This window comes from Bactrocera neohumeralis, chromosome 6 (genome assembly GCF_024586455.1).
Source record: "Bactrocera neohumeralis isolate Rockhampton chromosome 6, APGP_CSIRO_Bneo_wtdbg2-racon-allhic-juicebox.fasta_v2, whole genome shotgun sequence".
Taxonomy (NCBI): Eukaryota; Metazoa; Arthropoda; class Insecta; order Diptera; family Tephritidae; genus Bactrocera; species Bactrocera neohumeralis.
In genome coordinates, this window is record NC_065923.1 from 72,069,833 (window position 1) to 72,095,594 (window position 25,762).

General features: G+C 36.9%; 1 long non-coding RNA gene across 1 annotated transcript; it reads left to right on the forward strand.

The window, feature by feature from the left end:
• Nucleotides 1-222: 222 nt before the first annotated feature.
• Nucleotides 223-24,060, forward strand: LOC126762021 (uncharacterized). The gene is made up of 2 exons (XR_007667408.1): nucleotides 223-1,011; nucleotides 21,876-24,060. It is a non-coding gene; the product is annotated as an uncharacterized LOC126762021 (long non-coding RNA).
• Nucleotides 24,061-25,762: the final 1,702 nt, after the last annotated feature.

The following is a 25,762-nucleotide window of genomic DNA, read 5'->3' on the forward strand; positions in this document are numbered from 1 at the left end:
CTACAGAGCTCGTTTTGTAAATATGTTTGTATACATTTGCTATGTCTGTCTGCCGATAAGCGCATTCTATGTAATGCTCATTAACGTTAACACATACACATACATAACATAGGTACATATGTGTGCATATAAGTGAGTACAAGCATTTGTATGTGCATTTCTAAAAATCTACAATTTTTATGCAGACTTTTTACGCCTCGAAACGTCAGTTGTTCTTGAAACTTCAGCCTAGTCGGATCACTGGCGCTCCTCGCGCTCCAACGTACTCGCTATTCATGCCGGGCCATGTAAATATTTATAAAAGCCAGCGAACTGCCTCATGATGAAGCAAAAAACAACAATAAACTCTACAACAACAACAGCACGTCGAGAGTTTTTTTCGAAAACAGCAAAGTAAAAACCGCATAGTTGTTGTTGTTATGCAGTGTTGAAAGGTCAGGTGCTGATAAGTCGTGAACACTGAACGTAACAAGACGAGAAACAACAAAAAAAACAACAATACCAAAAACAACAATAGCAACTACAACAACAGCAATATCAAACAATAGCAGCACCAACAACAATGATGCAACAACAACAATAGCAACAACAACAATAGCAAAACCATCACCACCAGTAGCTGCGCCAACAAGCTAGCAATTCAACAGTGATCGCGTCAAATGTATGAATGCTTACAACAACAACAGCAACAACAATAGCAGTGCCATACAAATAGCGAGTCGCTAGCGCTACTTTTGCATTCATTCAGCCGTTGAATTCGTAAACACACTCGGCGCGCACATACACACATGGGCACATGTGCGCCGCGCTTCACGATCAGTTAAACGGTTAGCAGCAGTGCGCTGTGGAGCGCTGCCCAGCGCCGTCAAGGGGCAAAGCCAACGCCAGCGGCAGGGCAGACACAGGCGCGTGACGCGTTGTGTTGTGTGGCAAGGCTTGGCGATTTGTTTGGGTAAACATTCGTACGTATCACGTACGCTGGCGGGACGTGGCGCGGCGTTGCTGCTTCGGGTAAGTGTTTTGTTGAAAATACAAAAATTGAATTTTCCTCAGATTTTTTCTCTACTGTTTGTATTTGCTGGCTGACTATTATTTTTGTAAGTTTTTTTTTCCAATTTATTTTTTCAAAAAAATGTTCTCGCTATCAAGTCGTGACACAGTGTCATGATTGATTAGTGTATGTTTGCTTAACATTTATTTTTAGTTTGGCAAATGGCAGGCAAGTGTGCGTTTTTTAGTACATTTCAAAATTTTTCGATTTATTTTTTTTAGTTCGAAATAGTTTCGTTGGCTGAGTGGTTTTTGAAATTAAAATCGCTGTAAAAAATCAATAAATCGGAGAATTAGTGTGGATTAAGCAAATCTATTAGTTTTAGATATGTAGGTGATTAAAAAATTATGAAAGTACGTTTTTTGACATAAATTCGCTGAGTTTGCTATTTAAAGAATATTTTTCCTTAAGCCAAATGTTTTTTATATCATAAAAGGGTATAAAAAGATCTTTATTATGATTTTGATGGGTCACTTTATATGGCAGCTATATGCTATGGTTGTCAGATTTGAATAGTTTCTAGGGAGATTATAGCCATGTCTTACAAAATAATTTCTGCCAAGTTTCGTGAAGATAAAGTTTTAAATAAAAGAGTTTTCCATACAAGGACTTGAATTTGAGGGGTCAATTTATATGGAAGATATATGCTATATTAATCCGAACTAAACAAATTCTTCGGAGATTATAGTAGTTTTTTGAATTATTACATATGCCAAATTTCTTAAATATACCTTGTCTAATAAAAAAGTTTCCGAGTAAGGACTTGAGTTTGATTGTCCAATTTGTATGGCAACCATATGCTATAGTGGTCCGATGTCTTCGAAAATAATTTGAGCTGAGTTTCGTGAAGCTGCCTTTTCAAAAAAAAAAAGTTTTCTATACAAGTTCTTGATTTTGATCAACCAGCTTGTATGGCAGCTATATGCTAAAGTGGTCCGATCTGAACAATTTCTACAGAGATTATAGCCATATCTTCAAGAATACTCTGTGTCAAGTTTCGTAAAGATAACTTATTAAATAAAAAAGTTTTCCATACAAGGACTAGCTTTCGATCATTCAGTTTGTATGACAGCTAACGGTTCTAGTTCTTTGATTTGAACAATTTCTTCAGATCTTGTGGTGCTGCTTTTAAAAATAACCCGTGCCAAATTTCTTGAAGATATCTCGTTAAATGAAAAAGTTTTCCTTACAAATACTTCATTCCGATCGTTCAGTTTGTATAACATCTGTATGCTATAGTTGTCCGATATAAAAGGTTTCAAAAAATAAGCAGCTTCTGGATGAGAAAATGACCTGTGTAAAATTTCAGACTGGTATCTCAAAAAACTGAGGGGCTGGTTCGCGTACATACAGACGAACATTTCTAAATCGACATATGTACATATGTAGCTCGTTCTGCTGATCATTTACATACATACTTACATACTTTCTAGGGTCTCCGAAGTTTTCTTTTGGGTATTACGCACATCGTGGCAAACTAACGTACCGTGTTCAACACATAATTATGGTTTTCTAAACTTTAGACTTAACCCTTCGAAGTTGATGTTGGGTCATATCGACCCCGAAATAAATCGACTAAAAGGTTTATTTTACTTAGCAAATTTTATTATTATTCATCAAAGAATTAAAAGAAACTATAAATGAGTTTATGCAAATACCCTTTAAAAACACTGAATTCATTTAATTTTAGTGAGATTATTTATATTTGGGCACCATTCTAGGGCTATTTGTTCGTTTGACCAAATTTTTTATAAGCAAAAAAATGTGTGCTCAATCTTAATTGTTTTCATTGAGATTGATGTCACTAAATCTTCGAAAAGTAATATCAGCGTACATTTCGTCCAGAAGTTATTTTTTGAGTGTCTTCGTGAAGTTTTGCAGAAAGTGTCGTAGGATCTAAGATAATATTTGCCTGCTATGAGTTTTCCCCTTCGCTTTATTAACGGCGATAAAAGGTCGCAGAAGAGATGTCTTATAATGTTACATAAATGAAAGTTTATTAACGAACTAGTCCTCCATAGAGTTCGTAGAAGAATTGTCTTCTAACGTTATATAAATGAAAGTTTGAGTTTGTATCTCTGAAGCTCGTCTTGTCCTCAATACATCATACTCAGATTAAAGCAAAGTTTGCAAAACACGATGATTGTCAGTCGAATCGACTAACAAAGCACGTCCAGGGTTAAGTACACCTACCTACAACACAATTCTATATGGAAACACTTTTGCTCCCAAGAAATAAGTTTGAGGTTAGAACTAACCTTGAAACTATGCTTTTAAGATATTTTTCAAAAATCTACAATATTTTCAAAATATATTTTTGAAGCTTACATATACCATATAAACCAAGATTCAGATATATTCACTTTGCTCTTCGGGAGGGGCTTTGAACAAATAATATTTTATATACTATTAGGAGAGCTCCCTGCTTATGCATGAAATTGTCTTGGAATTCTAATATTTCTGGGTTATGAAGTTTCTTTCAGATTTTGGAAGCATTTCTTCGAATATAGTTACGGTGATTTAGTTCTTCATATTTCTAAAGTATGAGAAAAAGGTTAGGTTTAGGATAGAATTAAGTTAGGTTTAAGTTAGTTATTGCTCATACTAGTCGTTATCTTATAATTTGAGGTATTCGCAAAGTACGTCAGTATCAGAAACTTATGTCTTGGAGATAATTTTCATCTGATATAACTGCATACTCTGTCGTTGGCTTTTGACTTTGGCTTCGATCCACTTTAGATACTACAGTTCTGACTTCTGAGTATTTATATATACCAATAATAAGTTTGAGGTTAGAAAAACTTTGAAACCATACATTCTTATCTATTTTACAGGAATGTATTAAAATTTTAAAAGTATATCTTCATAAGCTTACACTTTTAAACCAAGCATAAATATGATTCAGATATACCGTATACGCTTTGTGTTCTCCTTGGTTGAATCTTCGCATGAATGTCTTTGAAAACGTCTTGGTATCCTTATATTTCTCCTTTACGAAGTTTCTTTTAGATTTTAGAAGTATTTCTCCGTTGTTAGTAGTGGTGATTTAGAGCTCGAATTTGAGCTTTAGGAATAGTATGAGAAAAATTAGTGTAGGTTAGGTTTGGGTTAGTTAACTTTCGTTCTGGAAATTAATTTTTTCGCGTTAATTTTCATCTCGTTTAACTGAATATTGTGTGGTTTACCTTTCACATATGATATTTAATATTCTAACTCAAATTTTTATATGTATACTATATGGTATAATATTCCTATTCAAGTTTTTTATGTTTTCCTTGCGGAATGGCGGTTATTCGTGTGGTTCTCATTGATAGCAGTGCATAGACATACATATGCACTGTATAGCTTATACGTATACCATAGAGCGCTAACAGCGTGCTGTGGCCAGAAACGCTGTGAAATAGTTAAAACAAAGGTCGCTCGAAAAATAGTCGCAAAAGTTGGGGTATTTTGAAAAGTTTAGCTAAAGTTTACCGGTACTATATACAAGTAAGAAAGACGATAAATAGTGTGTAAAAAACATTTTCGAACAATAAGCTGTGCAGGAAATTAAAAACAAAAGGTTTTATCGAGCATTTCACGTGCTTATTTGCATAAAACATTGTCTGAGCTGAAATAAAAATAAATAAAGAATGAACGTTATACCACAAATTTCCACCAAAATTTGCAGTTAAATACAACAAAAGTTTAATTGAAACGAAATTTAATATTCAACAATTGTAGTAAGCGGTGTCTACGCCAATAAAAAGAAGAAGAAGAAATAAGCTGGTCTCGAAAATGTGGCATGAACACACATACATAAGGTGTGGTATACTATATAGTATATATGTATGTATATGGTAGCTGTGTAGTGTATTATAAATGAAGCAGTGAAGCTACATGTGCCACATTGCGCTAATTGTGCGACACTTGGTAGTGCTGTGAGGCCGAGTGTGTAAAGTACTCATATGTAGAAATGTAGACAAGTGACGAAAAGAAATGCTAATGATTAATGTCATTCAAAATTGAGTTGTTTCACGGCACAGCAATGGTATACAAAACCTAATGGAGTGTAGAGGTCATTGACAGCCAGGAAAAGGTTGCGGTGGGACAGTGTAAGAGTACAAGAACGCATATCCAAATATATTCGTAGATACACATATGTATGTACATACATACATATGCACTCATTATACACAGTGGCACTTAAGTACGCTTGGTTGGGCTGTTAAATAGTTTGCTGGAAAAAGTGACAGTCATCCGGTCTTTTTGTTATCCGACTTTCATATCAGTGTTGGCTGATCACACATACATGCATACTTACATATGTACAAACATACATATATACTTACATATCTATGCATATATATACTATACATTAGAAGATCAGTCTTTCTCGAGGGTTCAACATATAGTTAATGAATTTGAATAATCCCTTTTAACACTAGATGTGATTTTAAGCTGTTTGCTTCGCACATTAGAAGCATATAGCGCTGCATGGCGTTCGAGTCTCGCGCTTGTCTGTCGTTTTTCTAGACACAAATCAAATTTTGTTACGCCGAAAAACCGCTGTGGCATGGCAAATCACGTGACAACGCAGTTCTGCATACATAATAGCGCTCATATGCCTATATACTAGACATACATACACAAAAAAGTTTATATAGTTGGTTGTATCTTGTTGTTGCCGCCTTTAAAAAGTCATATCACGCTTCCGTTGAACTTTCTATCGCCCGGTAACCATCTTTATTATTTACTTTTATTATCAGCTACCCTTTCTCAGTTCATTTTTCATGCGCTGATCGCGCTGTAACACATCTTAACCAATTTATGTTCGACGCGCACACAACATATTAAATACACATACACATGAAGACACAGAAACACTTAAAGGCACGCATAAAGACACTCCTGCAGACACATATACAAACACACACACAGCCGCACATAATTAACTGTTTGTGCATGAGTTTTTAATTTTTCTAACACATTGACAATTTCGCGTGTTTTTATTACACTTTTTTCCAATTTATTCCCCAACATTGCCTCCTCCTTTTTTTCTAATTCTTAACTGTTTATAAAATTTACACCTTTTTTTCCTTCCTCCACATGTAATTAAAATTCTGTGATGGTTTTCACTCAACATCATCCGGGTTTTCTCATTATCTATGCTGCCGCTGCTGCTATCGCTGCGCCGCTTCATTCTCCCTCGCTTTTTCCATCTCCCTTGTTACTTTCGCTTCTTCGTTGCTAAGTAGGCAGCCAAAGACTTAAGATTGCTACAATTCTTTTGCGGTTCGTGTATTCTGGTATTCTTCGTAAACTATTTAGCATTATTTTCGAATTGGGCATAAATTGTTCTTTAATCGAATTCTCAGTCAATTTGCGTGCAAAATAGGCAATTTGGAAGCGGACTTGTCGCTAGCTGTCACTGGTGAGTCACCAGGAAGCGATCATTCGAAGTGAATTTTGTTGATACCCGATATACGCTACGAAGTTTTTAATACTTAGAATTAGAACGTTGGAGACTCTAAAAATAATAAATATAAACGATCAGCTTGACGAGCTGAGTCGATTTAGGTTTGCCCCTTAAGCTGTCCGTTTTTCTATATGCATACATATAAGCGAACTTTTCCATCACTTTATGGGATATAAATTAGGAGGACACCCTGCTCGAACTAAGATTCTAAGAGCTATACCGACTATCCCTGCTCAGGCCCTGAAGATAAAATATAAAGTTCCATGTCTGAAATCCTTTTCTACTCATGAAGCTGTTCATAGGTTGTAAACGTCGATATCGGAACTCGATAGCATATGGCTGCCATAAAAACTGAAATCCAAATCAAGATCTAGTATTGGTAATTATTTGACAATGTAACACGTCAATTGAAAAGTGCCCAGCCTACCATAGTAAACACATTATTTAAGCAAAATTCGTTTTTTTTATTAAACATATGTATGTAGTTCCCTTCAAAGGTGATACACTGATTATAGCGACGCTGCAACTTTTCGATACTATTTTTGTAGGACGATTTGTCCCTTGCTTCAAAATAGGCCTCAGTTTAGACCATCACCTCATCATTCGACGAAAATTTATTCACAGGGAGCGATCTTTTGAGATCCGAGCACAGGTAATAGTCGCTAGGGGCCAAATGTGGAGATAACATAGCATATGTAAGCAATTCGAAGCCCTATTCATGAGTGTTTGCTATCTTTATCACTGACTTTTGGTGAAAACGCATTTTCTTCTTCTACAAATGCGACCGTTTTTCGGCGATTTCGTACTTTCTTACGCCAAGATTCATCCATTGTCACATATCGACGCAAAAAAGTCGGCTTTATTACGCTTAAACATCTCCAAACAATGCTCCGAATCATCACCTCGTAGTTGTTTTTAGTCAAAAATGAACTCGAGCGACTCCACTTTGCTCAGTGCTCTTTCTCATACCCAAATATTCGAGAATGATATGATTAATTCGATTAGTTGATACCTTTAGAGCGTCTGCTATCTAAAGCAACTTCATTTAACGGTCATCCAAAACTACTTTGTGGACGTTTGATGTTTTCGTCGTTAGCAAACTCTTTTGGGAGTTCACTGCGTTCACCACGTCAAACTTAGAATCCTAGATGATTGATTTTCCTGCGGCAGTCACGAGTATAATTGATATAAAAAGACGAAATATACTAAATTCGTCTAATTAAGAAAACATTTCCGTAACTTCCAAATAAATATCAGAGCAACCGCAAAAACGGCGTGTAGAACTAATTGCTCTTGAAGAAAAGTGTTTTTACTGCTCCTGGGGTTCTATAAATGATCTATATACTTTAGTCTTTATCGAGTTGTGCGATTAAATATTGGGTAAGGTTAGATTAGCTTTGTCTGGTAGGCTAATGAGCCACTTATAGACCAGTTTCGGTTCTTCGCAATGTCAGTTGCAGTTCCGTTACGAAGTCTATGAGGAGTAGTTATCCTTTAGTATGTCTGCACTAGACGCGAATTTCAACAGAATCTGTGGCCTTACTCACGATAGTGTCTCATAACTAAATGCATAAAACGCGGCCTTACCAATGTGGTACAGATACACTGTAGTGCTTCATTGTTCCCCTGGCGACTTGCTCTTCATTTTCACATTTTCTACAGTCTACTCTATCTGTTAATCCCATTCTGTAGACGAGTGCTGCCACCAGCCTGATACCAATGGGTATTCTGATCTATTTTTTACAGTTCTTTCTATCGAGAGTCAATATAAATTTTGTATATTTTTGGTTTACCGTTGTACTCATTACTTTTGCAGTTTTGCACCCACGTATAACAGATCGTTCCCACGCATTTTGATATTCCTTCGCATGTCCAGATCGTCGTATAGACAAGGCTTAGCTTTTCTGATTATATACATATTATTTTTGTGTATATATTTTTTGATAGTCCAGAAGCTGTCTGTAGTGGTCTTTAATTCAGCTATTGAGATCTCTTGGGAGTGCTTTGGGGTTTTCTTTTACGGTTTGATTTTTAATAATTTAGTTTTATCAGTTTACTGAAAATTTAGAAGTTGGCTATAGTAGCCCTCAGCTCGATCTGTGAGATCTCTAGATGTTGTTTTAGTGTTTCTTTCTACAGTACGGGTTTTTTTAATTTTCAGTTTGAGCGCGAGGTTTTGATCAAACGATCCACTCCTGCTCAATGAAAGCCACCATATACATATGTAGTTCCTAAGCAGATTTTGTCGAGAATTTTTTGCGAAAACTGTCAAATATTTGTACTGAAAACTAAATTATTGTTTGAGTTATAATATTTGCGTTTTCAAATTAAAATTTGATCACTAAAGTTACACTTAAATGTTTTCAAATTAATTTTTTTTTTGGTAAAGTGAATCTTAAATGTTTTCAAATTAAGTCTTTACTAGTAAAGTTACTTTTAAATGAATCAGTGATGCATTTCCAGTCTCCATATTAACACTTCTCTCTATATCTTAGTTCAAGTTTGAGTCCAAAAATTTACAATTCCTTAATTGCTTTACTAAGGCTGATTTGAATAACATTTAAACAGAAACAAAAAAGTATCAAATTAAGAATAAGTTTTAGAAAGGCATCTCTTCACCGAAAACAATAAGCGTCTATGAAATAAACAGAATGAACTCAACTACAAAATCTGCTTATAAATTATGTTAATTTGACTAAAAGGCCAAAATGCCCATAGACACGCGCAGCAAACAGCGCAGAACAATTGAAATGTAAGTAAAAGGACGCGGACTCCACTGACTGCGCAAAGACAGAAAGGCATTTATTTAATGAAATTATGTATATTAAAAATTGCAAGAAACATTCAGCGAGCAAATCACAGACAATCGACAAACAAACCAGCAAATTTACAATCTACAAATCAACGAAGGAAGTGCTAAGGAGGTTGGTGGGAGTAGCAGTAACTTGAGGAAAATTATATTGCGACTGTTGTGGCTATGAAATTTTGACGAGTGCAGCAAGCCAACTACTGACACTCAAACTCAACACACTAGCGGCTTTGAGGCACTTAGTGTCTTCTCTACTTTCTCCCCCCTCTTTAGTACTCTGATATTGCTAATGTAAAACAACATTTTGTTGAGAATTTCATACTTTTAAGCCGCTATGCCATTAAAGTTGCCAACACTTAAAGGTTAGCAGTTGAGTGTTTTTCTACTTCTTCAGTTGAGCCGTGGCCTTAACTCTACGCTTGAGTATTGCCGACTAGTTTGCGCTCGCACTCGCTAACCCGTGCACTTCGGAACGCGTGTTCTTGGACCGAATTCAGTTTTAAGCGACGAACTGCGCGGCTGAAGTCAAGTGTAATGCAAATATTTTAAGTTTTTAATGTAATTCGGTTTAATGTAATTTACTAACGCCGAAGTTTAACATTAAGACGTTCCATTTTAAGTGAGTTATATAACAGCTACGAAATGTTGTTGTAGGTGGACGCTAAATATTCTTTGACAATTTTGGGTATATACTTGTATTTAAGTAATTAATATCATTACAGAAAATGTCGCGACGAAATGTATTGAGTACATGAGACTATCACTTCTTTGACTCTGAGTAGAAATCTCGCCGAGAAAAATGACTAAATTTGGGGGTTGAACAGACATCAAAAGATAGATGATAGTATGAAAAGTGAATATGAGCATCCATTAATTGTTTAGGAAGAGACTTGAAATTTGTCGAGTCTTTTGAAGAAAAATAGTAAGCGGCTATATATTTTCTTTTCAAAATAGAACTTAAAAGAGTATTCTCAATTGAAAGGAGGACCTTAGATTCAAATAATTTACTGCAAGATGAAAAGTGAAGATTTCTGTGATAACTTCCTTAAATTTTCGGCTGTTTTAAAATTGCGGAACCATTGAAGTACACAATTAAGCATAAACTGAGCTAAAACTAGCAAGGGAATTCTACTTTTAGTATTTTGGCTTTACTCTTCGAGGCTTTACGTCTTCCGAAGGACTTATTATGGGCTTGATTTTCTCTAAATTAAGTAAATAGAGTGATTCTTCGTGAAACTAAGAATAATTCCACATGCTCAGTTAGAGACGCTTATCCGTTGTGATGCCCAGAACTTCTAAGTATGGATGAAAAAGATCGTCACCTATCTACGAAGCACTTAGAGGCAGCTACAAATTTATTGAGCCGGCTAATACCAATTCGCCGGGTTCGTAGAAAGTATTGCATTCAGGATGTCTCAAACTTAGTTTGGTGAAGGCTGTACAGTGAAGATGAAAGTGTATAGCTGCTTCCATCTTATCTTCCTTCTTGCAACTTTGACAAGTTGCGTGCTCCAAAATCTTTAACATCACGCCTTGAGTGCCAAAGAAAGAGTTTCCGGTTAGGAGGCTTATCCTTGGGGTGCTGTGAGTCGTGCTAAGAGCTGCAGTTCAATGCACTTTTAACGTTCCACTTTGTGCAAGATGGCTTTCGCAGGTCCAATAGTGCTGGTAGACCAACGGTTACTGATCTCGCGCAAGGCCCGAGAGCACCAAGACAGGTGAATACCTGATCCTTTCCAACCTAATGGGATTGTGGTAGGCGTGCACTTACTTGCAAGCTTATCGGATTTACAGTTTTCATGGTTCCTCTGTATGGCTCGAAAATGGACGATGGAGTTGGTGCGGGTATATACTGTCCAGAGTTAGGCATAAGGCAATATTTTAAGTAGCCGGACCACTGAAGTATATTTCAAGCTGAGGTCTTTGCTATTGCGAAAGCCGCGGAGTTGGTCTCTAATGCACCTGCAGGCAATTCTGGAGTCAATATCCACGTAAACAGCCAAGCAGCAATCAAGGCAGTAACCTCGTATCGCATATCGGCCAGAAGTGTCTTGGGAAGCAGGGCAGCACTAGAAAGTGTTGCCAGAAGCAAGCAACTTCACTTCCACTGTGTGCCAAACCACAAAGACAACGAGGGCAATGAAATAGTGGACGAGTTTGTCAAGAATGGTGTACGGATAACATACGAAAACGTAATCCAACATTGGGAAACCCATGTAGCGACTATACGACGATCTCGACAGAAGCTTGGTAGAGAAATCAGAACCCGATAGAACGAGCTACCTGGGTGCAAAACTGCAAAAGTCATGTGCAAAACAGTAGATCGGAAGTAAACAAAATTTCTATTGGCACTCGATAGAAGAGACTGTGGGAATATTATGAAAATACTAATTGGTCACTATCTGGCGGCGACACACGTCCGCAAGATGTGGCTGACAGTTCGAGAAGACTTCAGCAGATGTCTAGAGCAGGTCGCCAGGGAAACAATGCATCATCTCTTGTACACTTGTTCCGCATTGGCAAGACTACGCTGAAAGCATCTGGGGTTCCTCGGGATGATACACTGAATGAGGTATCGATAGTGAGGTCGCAGAGCCTGTTAAAATTCGAGTCAAGCGCAGGCATCCTAAATGATGACTACTCCGCTTGGACCTAGCAACTGAACTTCATCTATGTATGTATATTAGATTGTTTACCGTAAAACGAGACTTCCTTCTTGCAACCTTCTTAAAAAAATCTTAGTGAGCATAGAGCTGGCCAATCAAATATTGGGGAGTTATGAGAAAAGGCTTTCGAATCCTAACAAAGCATAAAAGAATTTGAATGAAAAACCTCGATCGATTGGGATTTTAGACTGAATGATATTCCAACAACTTTTGTCAAAAATATTTACTTCAGAACAGGAAAGATTTTACCTTCAAAGGTATCTGTATTAAATAAAAAAAGATTTTCTGATTGAGAATATAGCAAGTTCCGTCTGAGAACCTGTTAGAATCCATTTAAAAATAAATAAAAGAATATTGGCAATAATTTTCCAAAGTAATTTGATACAACCACATTCAAAGTTGGGGAAAGAAAGAAAGCCATACCCTTTCAATTGAAACTCCATCCAATCCTCACATCTGCCAAGCTCATTTGTCCGCTTTAATAATTGCAAAGAATGAGAACTCTTCAAATTTCATTTGAGCGCTATCCTTCGGGCCATTCAACAGCTTTGCTTGCTTTATGTGCTTATTATTAAATATCAACCAATAAGATTGTGGAAGGATAACAATAGCACTGCAGCTTTGTGTTGGGGTTGAGGAGCGGATATATATTATTATATAAATATATATAGAGATAGATGTACACCGCCATGCCGCTGCTTAAGCATTGAAGTGTTTATCCTTGCGCATTAATAAAATTTAATTTGTTTACAAAAGCTAAGAAGCGGTGGCAAGGCGGACGAGGACAGAGGAAGCAGGCGAGACAGCAGTAAAGCGAAGTGGCGAGTATTGTACGCGCTCAAGAAGCCATGCGGCAAGCTGAAGGGATAGAAAAATTTGCAAAGATATCAAGAAATAAAGCGATTGAGCAAACAAAATAAATAAATATATATGAAATGGAATTTAAGTAAAGAAATGAAAAGGCAGCAGCAGAAGCAGCAAAACGAAGCGAGCAACTTCATTTGAGAAATTGAAACATTTGCACCGTTAAACTCCCCGAACGCTAGGCCAACAAATGCGCGCGCCTTGCAACCGTAGCCCACAGCCGAGACAACGCACGGCAGCGCAGCGCAATCTACAAGATTTTATTTACACCTTCTGTGAAAATATTTACACTTCAGAAGGCTGTAGGCGGCAACGAGCGCAGCTGCGAGTAGAAAAATGAGCAACACCTACGTGCACACCTGACCGATTGGGAGCGGGAGTTGCACAAACGCAGTCTTGGAGCCTTGAAGCTCCGGCAAGCAGCGGCGTAGGCAAACAATTGAAAGTAGATTTCCGGCTTAAAAATTGAAAAATTCCCAAAGGCAAGCTAAAAACTCATAATAAGCCTGGGGCGGAGCGTTGTGCAACAACAACAAAAAGCAAAGGCGTGAAGCAGGCAGGCAAGCTAAGGCATGGTTGGAAGTCGAGTAAGCTGGTGGCAGGTAGCTTTCGTTAGTTTAGCGGCAAGTACTGGCTGAAACGTGGGGTGGTGTGTGTTACCGGTAGCGAGCTGCTGCACAGCCGCAGAGTAGAGCTAAATTTATGTGAAAAGAATATATGTATTTTTAGTGAATGTGGAAAAAATTCGCTTTGTATCAGAGGAAATAGGCAAAAGGCATGGCAAAGTGCCAAGCGGCCGCGTAGCCGAGCAGCGGCGATTCAAAGCAGCGCCTCAACAAGCAACTAGTCAGCGGGCTCGAACTCGCAGCGCTTTCATTTGAATTTTTTGAAGGATATCTGCAAGTGAGTTAACAGTTGGCAATTTGCATGTGTGCCACTGAGTATGTGTGGATGAGTGTGGCACAAATAAATTTTTGTGCATTTCTTCGCCAATTGCTAACGGTTTTTTTATTTCTGCCTCGCCGCTTGCTCGAGCATCTCATTATCTGCCTTAGCTATTTTATTTAAATTTATTTTCTCCTCGAGCAAGCGTGAAAAAAGTGAAATCATCAGACATGCTCGTACTTAGTAAGCAGAAGCATTCACATACAGTTTTTTTGAATTATTTTGAATTTTTTTTATTTATTAGAATGTAGCAGTCAAAGGTTGGTTGCATCCTTAAAGTAATCGCATGCATGCTTACTACTGGGAGAGGGAGTGTGAAATGAGAGAGGTTTTCCTGAAGTTGCTGTCGTAAGATGAAGGGATAAGTGGGAGGGTTTTCAAGAATAATTTATCATTTGAGTAGTTACGAGCGCGTAATTTGAAGTAATAAAAGTGTCTACTGTGGTGTGCTTAAGTAGTGCGAAATATTTATGATTGTAGAAGAAGATAGCTATAACGCTAAATATTATTTGAATATTAGATGAAGTCAAAATAAGACAAAAACAAGAAAAAACATCAAGTACGGTTGTACTGAAGTTATAATACCCTTAACAAATAAAAATGTTTCTATGTAGCTAACTACAGTTAAATTTTGCTCGTTCAGTTTGTACGGCAGCTATATGCTATAGTGGTCTGATCTGAAAAATTTTAATGATGATTTTACCGTTACTTAGTATAATAATATATTCAAAATTTCGTGAAGATATTTCGTCAAATAAAAAGTTTCTCATATAAGAACTTGACCTTGATGGTTCAGTTTGTTTGGCAGCCATATGCTATAGGTGACCGATCGGAACATTCCTTCGGATATTATAGCGTTGCCTAGGAAAATAATCTGTGTCAAATTTGGAGAAGATAACTTGTCAAATAAAAAAGTTTTCCATACAGAGACATGATTATGATTAATCAATTTGTATGGCAGCTATATGCTATAGTGGTCCGATCTGAAAAATTATATTAATAATTATTACAAAATAATCCATGCTAAATTTCGTGAAAATATTTTGTCTAATAAAAAAGTTTTCCATACAAGCATTTAATTCCGATCGTTCAGTTTGTATGACAGCTATATGCTATAGTGAACCGATAGTAGCAGTTTTGACTAATACGCCACTTCTTGGGAAGTAAAAGTTGTGTGTCAAATTTCAGATCGATAGCTCAAAAACTGCGGGAATAATTGTATGTTTGTATATACACAGGGTCTCCAATGTTTCCTTCAGAAATACATATATTTGTATGTATGTAGATTCTTTCCTATTTAAAGTTCATTTCGACAAGGAGTTGCTTTGAGGTCTTATGAAATAATTTGAAGCTGCTACACTAATACATCTTCATAATACTTCTTCGTCTTTGCAACTACAAACGGTGTCGGCCTGGGCCGAGAACACAAAACTTTCCCATTTGACTCTATCTTTTGCGAGAACATGTCAGTTGCACATCCAAAGAGCAGCAATTGGTCCTTTCATTCAATGCAAGGTCGTCCTTGTTTCCGTTGTCCACCTATACGTCTCGAGTCGAAGAAGCTTTTTGCTGGAGCATTATCTCCCATGCTAACGAAATGGCTTAACCAGTGCATTCATCGGATTTTTATAACTTAACTTCCGCGTTAGAGCACATACATTTCGTGGTTCCATCTTCTTCGATTTTTTTTGCACATGCGAAGGGCTCCAAAGATCATACGGAAAACAGTTCACTCATCGGATTCGCTAGATTCTTATTCGCTTAACCATCTTCTTCGTTTTTAGTCACACACACGCGGACGGCCCCAAAGATCTTACGGATCACTCGAATGCTCCAAGTACTTCTTCATCACGGTTTTTCTTAGTCCATGATTCCGCGCCGTATAATAGGATCTGAATAATTAGAGACTTATAAAGTAAATGTTTGTGCGTAGAAAGAGGGATCTGCTTCTCAATTGTCCACTTGTCCCAAAATAGTACCTCTTGGCAAAAGTTCTTCAGCGCTTGATCTCCAGGCTTTCATTATTGGTGGTACTTATGCTGGTTCCCAGATATACAAAGTCCTTAACTTTGAAATGCTAAGATGGCTGGTTTTGCGATAAATAGCGCAGACTGTGCGCGCTCCCTTCTTGTGGACAGGGACGTAGTACGCTTATATTCCAATAATTGGACACGTATTTATCCGATCAAATCAAGCATCTAGAAGAAGTCCTTTGTCAGTACTTTGTCGCTGGCTATAAACAGCTCATATGGTAATACATCAACCCCTGTGGCTTTGTCGTTCTTAAGCCACCTTAAAGCTATTTTCACCTCGACTTGGTCGACTCGCGGGACGACAATATTGTTACGGTAGATTGTTGGTGCGGGTTCTTCTTTATCCGTCGAACTACTGCTTTCACTATTTCGCAGTTTCGAGAAGTGTTTCTTCCAAATTCCGATGTAATTGTGTAGGAAGTGTTGATTTTTGCTTTCGGTCTAAAAAATTGGCGATAGAAGTACGTTCGAAACTAGAAAAAGTGGACGGAGATGCTTGAAAAAATGTGTTGTAATTGGTTTTGATCTTCACAGGCGGCGCTTTTGATATTAGCGACTTTTCGAGTAAAAGAAGATCTGTAACCTTCAAAGACGGTGCATAGAAGATGTTGTTAGATAAGGAGCCGTGTCAAACATAAGAAGAGCTTGCTTCAGCATTAGGAGTCAGCCGCCAAGTCTTTTCAAATATACTACATGCGCTGGGGAATGATTCAGAAACAATGAACTTGGGTCCTTTATGACCTTAATACTAGAAGAAGCACCTGATTCTGCTCCTTGTCCTTCACCATCCGCTAGATTCCCCAGATGTTACACTGTCCGTTTATTATTTGTTCTTGACCTCAAAGCCTCAATACCAGGAGAGGCAGGAAAACGGGATACTGCTGCATGACAACACCCGGCCTCACGTTGCCAAACCCGTTAAATCCTATATTAAAATGCTTAAATGGGAAGTCTTGCACCATCTGATACATTTGCCGGTTACTTATTACACTGACTGATTCATATTTGCTCCGTTCGATGGCATATGGTCTGGCTTACAAGCAGTTCCATTCACAAGACGACATCGAAAAACGGCTTGATTCTTGGATAGCATCACAAGATGAAGTTTTATACCCTTATGGTATTCCAGCATTGCCCCAAAGATGGGAAAAAGTTGTGACTAGCGATGGGCACTAGTACGAATTATTTACTTGTTCTTATTCCCTTGCAATAAAATTGCATTTTCATTAGAAACAGTGAGAACGTAGTTGGGCACCTTATATAATAAATTAATTCGTTACCGAAACTATTAATTCAGCACCTTACCTACTACTTTAGTGTACTTCTTATACATGAAATTTTTTAAATTTTTTTCTTCACCCGAAAAAATTTCCTACAGGGCCCTCACATACTACTATTTTCACATATTTTCTATAAATGAAATTTTTCTATTTTTCCTGAGCCGCAAAAATTTCCTACAGGGCACTTCAATTACTACTATTTTCATATATTTTCTATAAGTAAATTTTTTAAATTAATTTTTGGCGCCGCAATAATTTCCCACAGGGCATCTCACCTACTACTATTTTCTTATATTTTCTATAAATAAATTTTTTAAATTAATTTTTGGGGCCGCAATAGTTTCCCACAGGGCATCTCACCTACTACTATTTTCCTATATTTTCTATAAATGAAATTTATTTTATTTTTCTTGAGCCGCAAAAATTTCCTACAAGGCACTTCACTTACTACTATTTTCATATATTTTCTATAAGTAAATTTTTTAAATTAATTTTTGGGGCCGCAATAATTTCCCACAGGGCATCTCACCTACTACTATTTTCCTATATTTTCTATAAATGAACAATTTTACTTATCTTGAGCCGAATTAATTTCCTACAGGGCAACTCACGTACTACTATTTTCACATATTTTTTATAAATGAAATTTTTTTATTTTTCTTGAGCCGCAAAAATTTCCTACAGGGCATCTCACCTACTACTATTTTCTATATTTTCTATAAATGAACAATTTTACTTAACTTGAGTCGAAATAATTTCCTACAGGGCACCTCACATACTACTATGTTCACATATTTTCTATAAATGAAATTTATTCTATTTTTCTTGAGCCGCAAAAATTTCCTACAGGCCACTTAATCGCCTACTGCATTTCGCATACAAATTTAGTCATTAACACATAATCAAATAAATAACGGGAAAAAACGTACACAATCATTAAAGCAAACATTATTAATACATTTTTAATGCCGAATAATTAAAAAATTAAATGTATGCCTTTATCGCTGCTCATTAAACCAAAGCAAAGGAAAAAAACTGAAATGCAACAAATAAAAAAAAATTCCAATAAAACAAACAGCGGTGAGTGTGAGCATATTAAGTGTAAACGGCAAATATTGCAAAAATGCGATATAATTCCATTTTATCGACAAATAATTGCAATCCCATTAGGGACGAGCACACGAGCGCCAGAGCACACCGGCGAGCTGGCGCTGCTGCAGTGCGCCAATTAAGCGTGCTTTACGATGCCACGCACACATGCGAAGCGTAGGCACCGTCGGCATTTGCGCGACGCGTGAAATCGTGCTCATTATGTAAATGCGAAACTTAAAATATTTAATAATAATTGAGCGTGAAAACGCGATAGCGGCGACCTGTGTGACACGCATGCCCCTTGCACACGCATACACACACATATAACTGTTTAAATGTATGAGTGTGTGTGCCTCCAACTCCTTTAATTGCATTATAGACGCACATTCATGGGTTAATTGCAGGTCGCTGCCCAAACACATACACACACACACACACACACACCTGCAGTGAGAGCGTTGCATAGACAGCTGGAGGGACAGACAGACGGACAAACGGCAGCGCTGGACAATCGCAATTAAACAGTAACCGCACACATGTGCAGCAGCCGTTGTAACAAAGCCTTCTTGTTGCAAGTGTGTTTGCGTTCTCTGTTGTTATTGTTGTTGTTTTTTCTTTTTCTACTTTTTTCCGTGCTATTGTCCTTTCGCTGATCCTTTCGAGTGCAAGGCAATGTTGCTGGTATTAATTTCAACTTATTGAGTTGTCACTGCGCTCTTTTTGTTGCAATTTTTTGTGGTCTACTTTATTATGCTCAGTGTGTGCGTGTGTGTGTGTGTGCGGCGCACTCAATTAAGCGTATATGTAGATTTATTTAATGATATTTTTAAAGGATTTCTTTTGCGCGCGTGTGGGGATTACTTAGAATGCTTCGGCGGTTTAACTGGTTTTTGCTTTTAAGAAAAATGGCGCGTTAAAAATATTATGAAAATAAAATAAATTAAACAGGCTTTATTCTTAAAGCGAGTTGACATGGGAAGGCACTTAGTTGAAACGAAAAAATGGAAGACGATTTTAAAATTGCTGATTTTTTCATATATGGGCAAAAAATAGTAAGATTTTGTTTATAATATTGAAATTCTTAATTTATTCTTCATAATCTATGTACGTAGCTCCCCTCAAAGTAATCCGTCTTGACTTGGGCCGACATGTTTTCGAAACCTCAAACTTTAAAGTCAATTTGAGGAATAGTCTTCAATGCGCGTAGGGACTCAAGTTTAATGTCTTCAAATGACTCAACACGATTTCCACGGAAGGGCCGTTTGAGTTCTTTCTGATCAGCCAGAAGTCACACCGAGCTAAATTCGGCGAATACGTTGGTTGCGGCGCGATATTGGTTGAAAATTTGGCGAAAAACTCACGAAGAATCAATGCAGTATGCGACGGTATATTATCGTATTGCAAGAACCAAACGTTGTCTGCCCTTAATTTCGACCGCTTTCTACGAATAGCTGCGCGCAAATGACGCATAACACTCAAATTCTATTCCTTGTTGACAATTTGGCCAGCCGGAAGGAATTCGGAGTGCACCACAACTCGTTAATCGAAGCAAACTGTGCAAAACATAACCTTTGATTAATTTTTTTGACCTGCTTTGACGTGGTTTTTTCGGCCGTGGCTCACCTTTGCTACGTTATTCGGCCGATTGGTTGTCTGTTTCCAGGTCGTACGCATAGATCCAAGACTCAATGCCAGTAAAAATACGTTTCAATACATCCTGATAGTCGGAAAGGATTGTTTTAGAGACGTTAACACGACGCTGTATTTTGAAAAAATTCAGTGATTTTGGAACCAATCGTGCTTTCACTTTTCTTGAACCCAAATGTTCCATGCCCTCCTGCACCAATAGCGATTTTCACGAAAGCTGCGGTCGCTAAATTAATGCCACATGACTATCACTGACTATAGTTATGTTGAGATTTATCTTCTTTTGAAATGGTTGTCACTGATTCCTCCGATATTCCGACGATGCCAATAAGGTCTCTGGCTGTTAATCGTCGATTCTCAAGCACCAATTCCTTGATTTTATTGACGTGGTGATCATCAGCTGATGTTGATGGCCGTGCTGGTCGTGGTTCGACGAAATGAGGAAGATGATTTGACGCTGCTGTCTTTCTACTGTTTCTGTTTATTTTCAAACATTTTTTTCCAACAACAAAGTCATAAAGTGTGTCGACTGCCCATGCTGGCAATTTACAGCTCATTTACGAGCACACAAAACGCCCAGTAGGTTAGTTTTCAGTCACTGAAGCTCAGAAAGTCTAAAAGGCAGTAAAAATAGGCACACAACTATTTGATTACATACATAATTCTTTCTTATTTAACCGCTAAGCAAGTAATCTCGCAGAAGAAAGCAATAACACAGCATAAAGCTTTGTAGTGACAGTGTTGGATCATTACTGCAGAAGTCATTGCTTCGAAGCAAAATAATTTTGGTGATCAGAGTAATGACTAGCCACTGAGCGTCATTACAATGAGCGACGCTGTCGCGTTGCGGTCACAAGTCAGAAAATTGTGCTGCGCGTACTTGTTACCGTATTTTTCACACAAATTTCTTGCTGCCGCATTTGACCACTTCCGCTGCCCTGCTTGACTTTTGTACGTTCGCAACTTTTTGACCACAATTGTGTTAATGTGCTTGTTGTAATGTTTGAAGTGGCTAAATTCTTGGACAGTTGTAAAGACGTGAATTTTATACGCTGCTCAGCTGTTGTTGTTAAAGCTGTTGATATTTAAGTGGACAGACCAAAAAGTTGTTCCGTTGTTTTCTCTTGAACCAAAAAGTTGTTCTCTTGATAAAAATTGTGCATCGTAAAGCTTCAAAAAAAAGCTATCCAGTTAAATTCTATGCAAAAGCACCTTAACTGCTTGCTGGTTTCTATCAAAATGATTACAGCAACCTTTGAAACTTTTAATTTTGGTTTGTTCAATTCGCTATTCTCTAAGGTTTGGTGAATCTGTGTACATTAATAGAATGCTTAAAACATGTTTTATTTATAATTTGTAATTAGGTTCAGTCAAGTTTTATAGAAATTTTCTAACCAAGAAGCACCACTACAGCATACAGCCATACAAACTGACTGATCCAACTCAAGTCCTTGTATGGGATACTTTTTTTATTTTAATAGATATTTTCACGAAATTTCGTACAGATTATTCTCCAAAGCATCGTTGTAATCTCAGAGTAAATTGTACAGATCGGATCCCTAAAACATACAGCTGCCATACAAACTGATCAAAATTAAGTACTTGTATGAGGCACTTTGTTATTTCGCAAGATAACTTCATGAAATTCGACACAGATTGTTCTCAGAGGAAACAATACAATCCCCGAAGAAATTATTCAAATCGGACCACTATAGCATACAGCTGCCATACAAACTGATCGATCAAATCAAGTCCTTGTATGAAAAACTTTTGATTTTGATAAGATATTTTCACGAAATTTGGCTTGGACTATGTGTCAGCATAATCTCCTAAGAAATTGTTTCGATCGGGCTCCTATATCATATAGCTGCCATACAAATTGATCGATAAAAATAAAGTTCTTTTCAGAAAACTTGAACTTATGAAGGTTATTATAGCCGAAGTTAAGGTGTTTTTTGTTTGAGATATATTTTATGTCCATTATAAAATGATATTATTTTATTTATTCATTTAATGTTTTTTCTTTTCAGAGTTTCCATTTGAAGGCTGAAGTTTTGAAGGATAGCTCAAAGCGGTATTGCTTAAAATATAGTATATATACGATGTGCGGAAAGCAATGTAAAGAACTGTGATTTCACTTGGAATATACACCCAAATGTCACAGTCAATTATGGACAGTCTTATTTGCAGATCTAGACGTTGGCATATACAGAAACAGACTTTTGTTGCAGACAGAATACGAAAAAGAAAATAAGTTCTGTATACTTTGGAATATAGCTGAATGAATTCATGTAACGAACTGGATAATAACCCTCCACTTTAAGTTACTTGGCTGTCAGATGTCAGCTGTCATTTTTTAGTTGTCAGTTGTCAGCTAGCATTAGCCAGTTGTCAGCTGTCATTTGTCAGTAGTCATTTGTTAATTGTCAGGTGTCAGTTGTCAGCTAGTATTTGTAATTTGTCAGCTGTCATTTGTCATTTGTAAGCTGTCATTTGTCAATAGTCAGGTGTCAGTTGTCAGCTGTCATTTGTCAGCTGTCATTTGTAAGCTGTCATTTGTCAGTAGTCATTTGTAAATTGTCAGATGTCAGTTGTCAGCTGTCATTTGTCAGTTGTCAGCTGCTGACAGACAACTGGTAGTAAATCATAAGCACTTTAGGCGCACTGTGCTTTATTTTAGAAATTATTAAATGCAAATTCTTTATTTTTTGGTAGGAAACCACTTACACTTACTTACAATGAAAGCTTTTCTAAATTTAGTCCAACTTTAGTTTACAACTATTACAACATTTATTTTTAACATACATACTATATATGACACTAACGGTATAGTTACACTTTTGTTCCACTGATAAAAAACTGTCAATTTGTCAAACTGTCAAAAGTAGTACCCTTCCAAATGATTTAAAAATCATTTTTTTTTTATTTTTTTAATAATTATATATAAAATTCCTTTAATTATATTTTGCAAAACTAAGTTTTTTGTTGAAAATAATTATTTAAACTTAACTTTTAATTTCAACCGTTGATGCTACAATCGCGTTTGTTTTAACACATTCTTTGTTTGAGTTAAAACGGAAAGCAGTTGTTTCAACTTAGCGCTTTCTACTTGTTAAGCGTTGAGTTTAAAAATTTTGGGATCGTCCGATCTCTATTTGTTGGCCAATTGCAAAATTGGAAAATATTGATTATATTTAAAACCTTCTCATGGCATTTTTCAACTGAAAACAATTTACTTTTTCATGAAGAAATTATGCAATATTAAATATTTAAAATCTTATAAAATCATAACAAACTAAAAAATATTTTTTTAATTAAAAAATATATATGCTGTACACGTTTCATACGCATAAAGTCGCTAACGCCTTTCTTTGGCGCTGATAAACGCTCGCTAAGTCGAGCGTGTAGTCAGCTCCAGTATTTATTATGGTGGCGCCTTTCCTTTATGCCATAAAATTTTATGTTTATCATTTGTAAAAGGTCGCTATTATAAATTAATAAATATTATTTTCTATGTGACTTCCTTCCTTAAGCAGTTTTCTGCTATAAAATTACTGTTGACTTGATTGCTATTACCTTTTTAATATAGTTGAAGAATTTGTGCTTTCTTCACAAGTGATGACTCTATAGATTTGGAAATACCTTTGAAAGTTTTGGAGCAGCTTAGTGGCTGTATATTTTCAAAATATTCAGTATATCCTTTGTGCACTGCAAAAGTAAAGAAAAATAATAATTAAAAATATTTTGGAATTATTATGAGAATTGTATAAGTTAAAAACGTTTATTTAGTTTTTTATAAAAAAAATATTTTTCGGGAGCTATGCTCCTTTATTGAATTCTGCTTAAGAACTAAATTTTACAATTAATTACACTTAACTCTAAACCTACGTTTGCCGCTGCAACGGGTATGGAGTTTGCTGACGCTGCGCTTCCCACAGGTTGCCACTACACGTGTCGCACTCTCAGCGACTTAGTTGGTGGCGTGTTCTATTGCCTTGTATCATATGATATTAATGCATCATATGATACTTTTTAAATGTGTGGGGTGCTAACTTATATAGTAGATAGTAGTTACTAAGCATTTAATATGTTCTCATAAAAATGCATATGCCCGCAATGAAAAATATATGTTGAAATATATAAATAAATAAATAAAGATGTGAACTCAAATTTTGAATTTTTTTAAATAAATAAATTATACTTTTTATAAAGAAATATTGTAAGTTCTTTAAGAATATGATGCGATTTCTCGGTAAGTAGCTAAATACAACAACTTAAATCGTTAAAACATATTTACCGAGTGGTCTAAAGGAGGAGAATATGTTCTTTACAAGGATCTTGATAACTCTCTTTCCATTCGTCTACCAAGCTCTGCTCTGGAACAGAGAAGTCTTATGGAGTTCTATTGAATGACTAACGGAGGATGCAGAGAACTACCATATATACAGGCTGGATTGCTAGCCTTGTCGTCGCCAAAGATGAACTGCAGTGTAGTTAGAAAAAGTTGAAAGGCTTTAAGCTCACGGGTAGATCAACTTCACTTATCCATAATTTGAGCAATCGGTCATAGCAACACTTTCGGCAACGAAAAAGCAGACAAATTAGCTAATTTAGGAGGTTCTCTAGAAGATTCTGTGGTGCAGACAATACCGTGCCCAATAGGAACGATATAGTAGGAGCTAAATACGCAACCTGAACAAATAGTTCCGGACAGATGGCAATCTAGGACAACCAAATGCAAAATAGCGATGCAGATATAGCTAAAATATGACAAGAGAAGTACTGAGGACTTATTGAACTGGTTCAAGAAAGCTACATATAGACTTACAGCCACCACAACAGGGCATTGGCTATTTGGAGAGCACGAGCTAAAAATGTGAACATTCCGTAACAATATTTGCCGCAGCTGCGAGTTCGAAAGTACTAAGGAAACGGTCTCTACAAGTGCTCTATTCTATCACAATCTCGACGTAAAGCTATTGAAATCTTTGTATGTATAGTATATCTACAAAAAAGTATAACGGGGATAAGTAGTTTCATTGCGGGCACCAATTGGTTGGAGCACAACATTGAAAAGCGCTAAAAATATTTAAAGGTCGTAAGAATAGTGTATCAAAATGGCGAATTTAGCGCTAATTGGGCATGAAGGGATAACCTAAGCTTTAAATTTTATCATTGGAAAAGGCACTCAGCACAGTGTCTTGCGATTCTTAGCTATTTGATCAGTACAGTGTACGGCACGGCAAGCTTTTTAAGCAAAAAAATAAGTGTGAGAGTAAAAAAGAAATCAAGAACAACGGCATAAAACTAACAGTAAGTAAAGAGTCTTTCAGCATTTTCAACAAAAAAGTTTTGTCTCTGACAACAAGCGTCCGACAAGATTTTTAGCCTGTGTGCATGCCTATTGGACAGAGTCTCATAATAACTCTACAATTGCACGGAGCAATGAGTTCACAGATCTCTTGTGTTCCTCTCTAGGCCAGAAAGATCTGGGAAACACACAGAAGCTGGTCGTCGCCAGCCAGCTGCATGACACCTTGACCGACCGCTGCAGTTGCGCCGGTATGATGTCATCAGGGCCCATAAACTCAATAGGATTGAATGAATTTAGCGTCCAGGTAAGATTTCGTTCATACAAAAGATACAAGAAGGCTATGCAGACCTCTCAAAGCTTCAGTGTCACTTTTACAGTAGGGAGGTTCAACGGAAAATGAGCAGCAGTAGTTTCAACGACTCCCCGTTACGCATGGTTCAACTACTATTCGCATTTCTCAGATGTCTCAGCGGAGTACGATTTTTTGCAGGAATGCGCGCAAAAGCCTGATGACTCATGACAGCCCTCTACACTACTGCAGAAGGCACTCCACGAGGCTTTCTTCAGCTCAGACATGTATATGTATAGCCAGTCTTGCCGCGT